This window comes from Nicotiana attenuata, unplaced genomic scaffold (genome assembly GCF_001879085.1).
Source record: "Nicotiana attenuata strain UT unplaced genomic scaffold, NIATTr2, whole genome shotgun sequence".
Lineage (NCBI taxonomy): Eukaryota > Viridiplantae > Streptophyta > Magnoliopsida > Solanales > Solanaceae > Nicotiana > Nicotiana attenuata.
Window position 1 is genome coordinate 102,326 of NW_017671940.1, and position 9,107 is coordinate 111,432.

A 9,107-nucleotide genomic window follows, 5' to 3' on the forward strand; every position below is an offset into this window, starting at 1 on the left:
GGGAGCTCAAGGGTCCCCAGGCAAGGCTCACACAAAAGGGGCAGAACTTATTAACTAGGAGTAGAGTGAAAGTACATGACACATGTTTGAAAGAAGTTTGTTAAAAACCGGAATGAAAGGTCCATTTTGAAAGCAGTTAGTAACAGAGATGGTTGAAAGAAGTTGGATTAGTAAAACAGAGTTCAAACACTTCAGGGTAAGACCACATACAGTAAGTGAATAAATTCAGTAATCACACATGGGGTTAGGGGGTTTGGGGATGCATATACATTGATTGCAGACACCTAACCCCGGCAGGAGTATTAGGATCGGTATGGACATGCTCAGAGATAGTTTGACACTGGCATAATCACAAACCAGTCATGAACACATAGAGGAGGGATAGGGGATTTGGGATTCACAAAGTGGTAAGTTCACAGTAGGTAAAAGAATACAATTGTTCAAGCATTCTTGAATCACACAAAGGGAATACATGAGTTAAAAGGGAGGGGAATCATATCAGCATGCTTAGATACAGACTTCACAAAAAAACCACAAGTAAAAGCAGACGAGAAATAAAGGAAACTGAAGCAGGAATAGAAACATGTTGTTGTTGAGACTTTACATTAAACTAGGACATACGAGTGAAGATAGAGGTAAGCAAAATGAAAGAACCAAGGTTTACAGATGATTAGCCTTGGCTTGCAGCCGGCTAATAGTAGTTGAATAACACAGAGTTTTAAATTAAGAGAGGGGTTTTTGAAAGCCAAGTCTCGTGTCTTGCTAATAAAAGACTTAGGGTATTTATAGCTTTGAAAATAGGTAGAAAATAAGGTAACAAGTAGAGGTTTAGCACAATTATGGAAGTAATCACAATTAGAATCCAATTTAAATAAGTACTCCCGTTTAATCAAGGAATTATAGCTTAAACGGATACCAACAGGGATAACCTAGGAAAGAAAATCAGTTGAGAAAGACTGGTTTTTACCATATAAGGGGTAGTAAAAGTATAGAGCATATGATTGAGTCTAAGTACAGAATACACTAATTAAGGAAATGATTCAGCAAGAATGAAGCACTACAACAAATAAGGAAACGAAATAAATCAACTTAAACAGCCGAGTAAAACTTTAGGGTTTTATAAGAAAATCTTGCAATCGAACCATAAATTAAGGAAATCAGGATCAATCAAGCGGGAGTCATGATTCTGTACTTCAACATATAAATAGAGAAGAATGAACATGTGTAGCAGACATGCAAGGTCAGCCAGATGAACACAATCATACAGAAGTGACACGAGTAGGCTAAGGACTCCGTAGAAAAACCCATTCGAAGCATGGTAACCAACAGAAACTTAACAAAGTCAAGTAGTCATGGCTAACACACACTACTACAAAAATGACCTTTAGCGACAATCATTTAATGGCAATAAATTAATTGCATGTATTGATTCTATGAAGGTCCAATGTTACCGACAGTTGAATATTTGCCGATAAAGAATACATTTTTACTGATAGTTGAAAACAATGGCCATTAAAAGTTATGCTTTTTATAATTATCTTAAATCTTCCCTCTTTCTGATATTACTCCCTCTATATTCTTTTTCATCTCCCTCCTATTTATCATAAGTTAAGTATTTTTATTTATTTTTTCAGTTTTTTTCTTTTTCGAAAAAGCCACGCCTCAGTGTAAACCCGCAAAAGAAATCCCTCAGCCCCCAAATTCATATCGCCGAAGCAAGCCTCAGTTTTTTCCACCTTCAATCATAGGTGCTTCGGCCTTGAATCGCCGGTCTCTATCTTCAGTCTCTTTGGGATTACCAAATCTCAGGTATTCCTCTATCTATCTCCATCTCTTTCACTCAATATTTCTTAAGGTATCACTGATTGAAGTTATTTAGGAGTCCATCTACATACAAACTTAAGTATTTCAAATGAAAAGTTACAAATAGTGAAACATAAATTCTCAAATTTATTTTAACAGGTGAACAAAATTTCTATCTGCTAGATGAAAGCAGAATTTGCCCCCTTTTCATTTAAGGTACTTCTTCTTTGAATTTTTTCCTTATCGGGTGAGGATGCGGCTGGGTATGGCTTGGCCAGAGTATGTAGATCAATCTATTGCCTCAACTTGGTACTTGAAATGGCAATCTGAAGCTGAAATGAGTTTCAGATCAAGAAAGATGAATTGCAGTGGTATCTTTGGTTCTTGATTAGAATTGCAATATATGGCTATGTATTGTATTATGTGATATGCTTTATGAAGAGAAAAATTCCATGGCTTCTTGGTTATGGACCTTTAAGGAGAAACCCCAACTTACGGAAGTTGCAGAGAGTCGTATAATTACCTCCTCGACTCATTTATATATCTAGTGTCTGGACAAATGTATGTTTCTGTTTATGCATAGTACAACTTGTTTGTTATGTTTAACTTAGTGATTATTCCTCCATTGATCACTACATTTTACGTGACCCTCCTTCTTTTTAGTCTGTTTAAAGAACATGCTCACTTTTAAGAACATGTACACACTACCCTCCCCAAATCACAGTTGTGGGATTCCACTAGGTTGTTGTTGTTGTTGTTGTTTTGACCCATTTTCTTATAGTTTATTGATTCTATTTCTAGTTAGTAGTTAGTCCATTTACTTTTGAAGATAAAGACTTCACTGAAGGAAGGAATAAAAAAGATAAAGGAAATTAGTTTTATAATTCATTTCACCAAAATAATCTCACTCAAATTTGCTATATTTATTTGAAAATGCAACATTGGAACTCCAAACCAGAACAATTACCATTTTCTCAATATCATTCTCTAAGAACTTCAGTATTATTTTATTGATTTCTCATATAACTAAATGACCTTTTTATAGTTTATTTTTTCTCGTAAGAATTGAATGTACTATAAGATATTAATCGATTTCTTTATACTAACATTCCTTCATTTCATGATGTTATGTTCATTACTTGCTTGACTAACTTCTCTTTCTGAAATTTCTGGAGCTTTGTCTTTTTTCCCCCCAAGTGATTGATCTAGAATAAATCATCAATGGTTAGAGACTATTTTTTGCACCTAGCAGTTGTCTTAGCTCAAGTTTGAGTGATATTTTACTGTTTAGAAGTGAGAGTTTGGGGGGACGAACATGGGTACAGACTTATGGGTAACAGATCTTATGTTGTGATATTCATAGTGCTCCAAGGAGTTCAACCGGAAAACACGTGGTGGAAGAATTGGTATTCTTAGTGCTCTACTTTTAAGATTTGTTCCCTGTGTTTGGAGGTAATTACTTCTCTCTTTTTCTGTTTAACTTTCTATATCTATTATGGTGTGATCGTCTTATGCAGTGATCAAGCGCAGCAAAGTATGTGCTCTAACTCCTCCTTAAAATGCTAATGGATGCCAGTTTGGGTTCTTATTTTTTCCAATGGACTTACTCTTCCTTTTGTAGTTTTATGTCTAATTTTTATAGAGAACTTAAATATTAAATCTTTCAGAGAATAAACAATCTTAAGTACTTAGGTAGATGGATGTTATTCCTGAGATTATTTTCTTTTGGTTGATGAACTTGGGTTTATGTATTTTTGTTCTGCAGGTACTCTCTGTGTGTGTATATTTTCTTTCGGTTAATGAACTTGGGTTTATTGTGTGTATATTATACTAAAGGTTTCTATCATAAAACAGCTTCAGCCACAAAGATTCTCAGAGAGTACAAAAATATCAACAGAAGCTGCTATACTGAAGGCATGTCTCTAGCTCACCGACGACTTTAAAGAGGATTTACCGGTAAGTTCCCGATGTTCAAAATTAAAAGTTATGACATAGTTGATTGGTGGATGATCAGAATTCATATTTCTTTTCTTATTTTATTATGATGTTTGCTCTATTTTGTTCTCTCGGTTCCTGTCCTGTTTCTTTCTTCAATTCTCCGAGATTTAGTCTAACTCTGTTGAGCATTCCTTGGGTTATTCCTGCTCTTGCTTTATTATTTTTGGTAACCAAAATTTATGTATATATGTTTCCTATCCTTTTGAATATAACTTCTTGCTGGAATTATTACATGCATGGTGGTAATTGTACTTGATTTGCTCGTGTATTTTATCTCTTTGATGCACGTGCTCTTAGTTACCAACTAATTGGTGCATAATTAAACTATCTTATGGGAAATCTGAGGTATAACAAAAAAGAATGAACGAAATTTGGATTGTGCAACTCAAGGTGTTTGATGATATGCCTGATTAATCCTATTTATATTGCAATAATATCCTCTATCCATTAGGAATCTCATGTAGAAGACCTATAAAGAACGTAAATCTTGTAAATGTATATATCCACTTGAGACATTAGAAAAAACTATTAAGCAACGATGCAAATCTTCAAAATAGTTTCATCTAAAATATAGTAGTTCACTTTAGCCATGAAAAATAATTCCCTGAAAGGCATCGTCGTGGAAAGGTAACAACATGAAAGTGAAAATGTTGTTTAAAATAGTTATGACTATTATTTTTCTTGAAAACACATCAAGAAGAAATATTTACGTGTTTTCTGACTAGAAAATTCTTCTTATTCTCATTTGTAGATAGATTAATGTCTTTGTAAATATTAGCAATATACTCTGTATGAGAAAAGTATTTGCTTCTTTTTTATTTAAGTGGATTGTTCCCTCCTTTTGCTTAGCGTTGATGGAGGATGTGGTTCCCTCACTTGAGAGGTTGCTTCCATGCTATCATGTTTAATACTTAGTTTGTATTCATATAATACACTGACTGGACTTCAGTATCGGGTAGTACGAACATGAAAAGAATCTCCCAGATGACCTGGTTGGCAACCTTGTGAGATATGACCATTTGGAGTCTCTTCGCCTGGTAAGTTCCCTCAATTGCCGTTTTCCTTCTCTTAGGTGCGCGACCTTGAGCTTAAAGTTATTCCATGCTCATATTTCAAGGATTGTGGAGGTCTCTCAGAATAGTTCTCATGATTTTTTCCTTTTGCTAATTGAGGAGAATGACAATGAATATGTTATCTCTACTCTTCTTTTTCTCCAATTTGATATAGAAGATTTATGTAGACCATCTCTACTAGCTAAAAGATTTTACGTATTGTGGTAGGTATTATATTTGGACATAGCTTCATATCAGTCGTGTGAAAGTTTTATGAGTATCTTGTTGCACTGGTCCATAGAACTTAGTCTTGGAATATCAATCGTGTGAAGGTTTTATGATTATCTTGTTGCACTGGTCCATAGAACTTAGCCTTGGAAATGAAGTTATGTTTAAGTTCATATCAGAAACAATTATTCTTAAGTTGGCTATAGTTTCTAGAGAAATTTAATTTCAACTATTTATGACACATACAATATGAGTATGCCTAAGGTTTTATCGATGTTATTGTGCATAATTTTCTGTCACCTATTTGGGAGCTTCATTAATAGCATGTAAGCATATCTAGTATCTATGTTTAAGGAAAAGACTTGGCAACTATAACATTTGCTAATGAACTTGGCGTGCAACTTCCTTTTACTTCTCCAAGGTAACATTCTGCTTTTGATATTTTTTTGTTCCTTCTCGACTATAACACAGAAAGAATCTCTCTTTTATTATTTGCACATCCATTTTGCTCGCATATTAATCCATGTAGTTGTTTTTGCTAATAAATGTTAGGTGAGGGAGTTGGCTGAAAAAGAATATGATAGACTGATAGTGATGGAGTCTTCAATATATTTCTCACATTATATTTTATCTTTTGATACAATTTATTTTTATAATTTTAGGTCACACTCTGATGTTAAATAATTCAGCTGGTGGAAGATTTGAATATGATGAAAAGCTGCGGAAATTATTTGAAGACTATCATTCCTCAAGATTAGTTATATAATAGCATTAGCTATTCAATTCAAACAAAATAATTTTATTTTTTAAGTTAATGTGACATTGATTTTTTTAATTAGTACTTCTATTTGTTTGTTAAGATTTAGTAAGATATATTATATTTTTGAATTAATATTAATAAATTTTGTTGTTTGGCACATATTCTGGATGAATGTAGTAACTATTATTAATGATGCCTAATTTTCTGTTACAGCTTGTGACTTTTAGCACTAAAAACTATTGTTGTTAAAGATATCGACTTTTAGCGATAATTTAGTTGAATGTAACAGCCATTGAAATGGATGCTAAAAGGGAAAACTAAGACATTTTCATAAGGGATACTATAGCAATTTCAATTGCCACACAAAATAATTACCGTTAAATATATAAACTTTTAGCGGCAATTATTTTAAATTTAGCGGCTATATAAAAGGACGCTAAATGAGCATAATTAGCCGTTTTTAGATTGGGTTTAGAAGCCATCATAATTGCCGCAAACAATTGCCGTTAAAGTTAACTATTTTTAGCGGCAATAAATCATATATTTTACCAGCTTTTGTCATAAAGGCCGCTAAAGGCTTTGCCGACCCCAACATCAGCTGCTAAACGACAATGGCCGGTAAAGGATATAGCGGCTATTGTTATTGCCGCTAAAGACGTTTTGTATTGCCGCTGAACACCCTTTTTGTTGTAGTGCAAAGTGAAGAAAACCAATCTAACACACAGAAACAGGTAAAGAAGATCAGGCCAACACACAGAAACAAGTAAAGAAAGTCTTTAAGACTCACAGTAACAAGTGAAGAAAATCTTTAAGAAATTAGGGCTTTTTAACAGAGTTGAGTTAAAAAGCAGTAAGAACATAGAATCGGTCAAGATAAACAAAGAAAAAGGTTTAATCACAAAGAAATCAGTCGAAACAGGTATAGAAAGAACTCCAAAAACCCTAGTTTCTTAAAGGGAGTAAAAGGTGGTTTAAAGTAGAAGATCTTTCAGAAGAAAACTCGAGGATAAGCAAGTCACAGAAGGAGATAGGCTTAAAGCGTAAAAATAAAATAGATCTGAGAGATTCAGAAGAGAGTTTGGATTTCAAAAAGAAAACCAAGTAAAAATTAAAGGAACCTGTTGAAACTTCACGATCGTGACATATAAGGTGTGATTTTGCCCAAAATTACATCGAAGACCCATAAGTAACAGGAACAGAAACCCTAGTTCCAAATCCACATGGCCTAGGACCCTCGAGGGCCTTAGAGATGATGAGCAGGGTGATGAGAGACCCATTGGAGGCTTGTGTTTGAAAGGGTGGTCGCCGGAGAAGGAGGCGGTGAAAAGTAATTAGGGTTAGGTCGAGAAAGAAGAGAGACGAGAGCATCTGAGGGCGGCGCCCTTAGAAAAGTGATTAGGGTTAGGGGGTCTCTCAGAATTAAAAAGGAAAGGTTGAACGAAGGCCGTTGATCTCTTAGATCAACGGCCAGGATTTAGGATGGCTTGGGTCGGGTAGACGTGTATAGGATCTGGGTCGGGTGGTTTGGGTGTGAAATTGGGTTGGAAAGGGTCCAATTTTGGCTATAATTGTAAGCCAAATTCGGTTGTTATTTAAATAGCCAATTTCACCTATTTAATTTATAAAAAATAACAGGTAATTTCTGGAAAATAAATTTAAGGTGCCAAAATGATTTGAAATACATAATTAACAATTTAAAAATACGAGAACCAATTTTATGCATATAAAATATAATTAAATCTTAAAAGGGCTAATATTGCAATTATGTGCAATTTAGCTTTAAAAATACTAAATGTAATATATAAAAATTACCTTAGCTATATTTTTGGCATAACTATAGAAATTAAATAGATGAATTATCAAAACAATAATTTTGAAAATAATTATTGGGCATTTTATGTATAAAAAGGGAGAAAGTACGTCAATTTAATCCCTTAAAATTATGGGAAAATAATAAAAATCTTGGACACGCTTATATATGCATATATATGCTATTTTGAAGGTAGTTATGCATATTTAAAATATATAGGGAAAAATTGGGTATCAATACCTTATTCTTCACAAACAGACCCGGAGCACCGCAAGGTAAAATACACAGCCTGATGAAATCCTTATCAAGCAATTCCTGAAGTTGTTCCTTTAACTCCTTCAACTCCACCGGTGCCATATGATATGGTGGAATAGAAATGGGCTGAGTGCCCGACACCAGGTCAATACCAAAATCGATATCCTTATTATGCGGCATGCCCGATAGGTCTGCTAGGAACGCATCTGGGAAATCTCTCACTACCGGAACTGACTCAACGGTAGAAGTAATAGTACTAACATCCCTTAAAATGGCTAGATATGCTTCACACCCCTTCTCCACCATCTCATGTGCCTTAAGAAATGACACATCCTTGCTAGGAGTATAATCTAATGTACCCCTTCACTCCAACCACGGCAATTCTAGCATGCCAATGTCACAGTCTTGGCGTAACAATCCAGAATAGCATGATAGGGTGACGACCAATCCATACCCAAGGTCACGTAAAAGTCCAACATACTGAGTAACAATAGATCAACTCTGGTCTCATAACCACCAATAAAGACTAAACACGCCTGATAAACACGATCCACAATAATAAAACCTCCCACATATATGGATATATATACAGGAGAACTCAAAGAATCATGAGATATATCCAAATACGAAACAAAGTAAAATGACACAGATGAATAAGTGGAACCCCGATCAAATAATACTGATTCATACATATCAAAGACCGGAACAATATCTGTAATAATAACGTCTGATGCAACTGTTACATACCGTACTTTTCTACATTGGATTTGTCATAAGATAGTTAATATAAGTTCAAGGACATGACTATTTTTGAGGTTATAAGTATTTATGATTTGATATTTGTGACGACCCGGCCCGTCGTCACGTGAGTTACCGCCCCGTTTTTCCCATATTATGTTTCTCTATGCTTCATTATCGGTATTTGGGGTAATCGAGTTGGATTGGTTTGGTCTTGGTAGGAGATGAGACATTTAGTCTCTCTAAGGAAAGCTTGTTTTGAAAAAGTCAACCGGAAGTTGACTAGTTGGTTAGAGGGCTCAGATGTGAATTCCGGAGATTCGGTTAGCTTCGGGGGATGATTTGTGACTTAGGAGAGTGATCGGAATTTGTTTTGGAGGTCCGGTGTAGAATTAGGCTTGAATTGGCGAAGTTAGTATTTTGGCAAATTCCGGTTGGTAGGCGAGATTTTGATCCGAGGGTC

General features: G+C 34.8%; 1 long non-coding RNA gene across 5 annotated transcripts; it reads left to right on the forward strand.

Moving 5' to 3' along the window:
- Window positions 1-1,635: 1,635 nt before the first annotated feature.
- Window positions 1,636-5,998, forward strand: LOC109210962. 5 transcript variants are annotated; one of them, XR_002065637.1, is made up of 3 exons: window positions 1,636-1,809; window positions 1,963-3,255; window positions 3,658-5,998. It is a non-coding gene; the product is annotated as an uncharacterized LOC109210962 (long non-coding RNA). The 5 variants fall into 5 exon arrangements; XR_002065639.1 differs by having other exon boundaries at window positions 1,637-1,809; window positions 1,963-4,838; window positions 5,744-5,998; XR_002065638.1 differs by having other exon boundaries at window positions 1,637-1,809; window positions 1,963-3,759; window positions 4,651-5,998.
- Window positions 5,999-9,107: the final 3,109 nt, after the last annotated feature.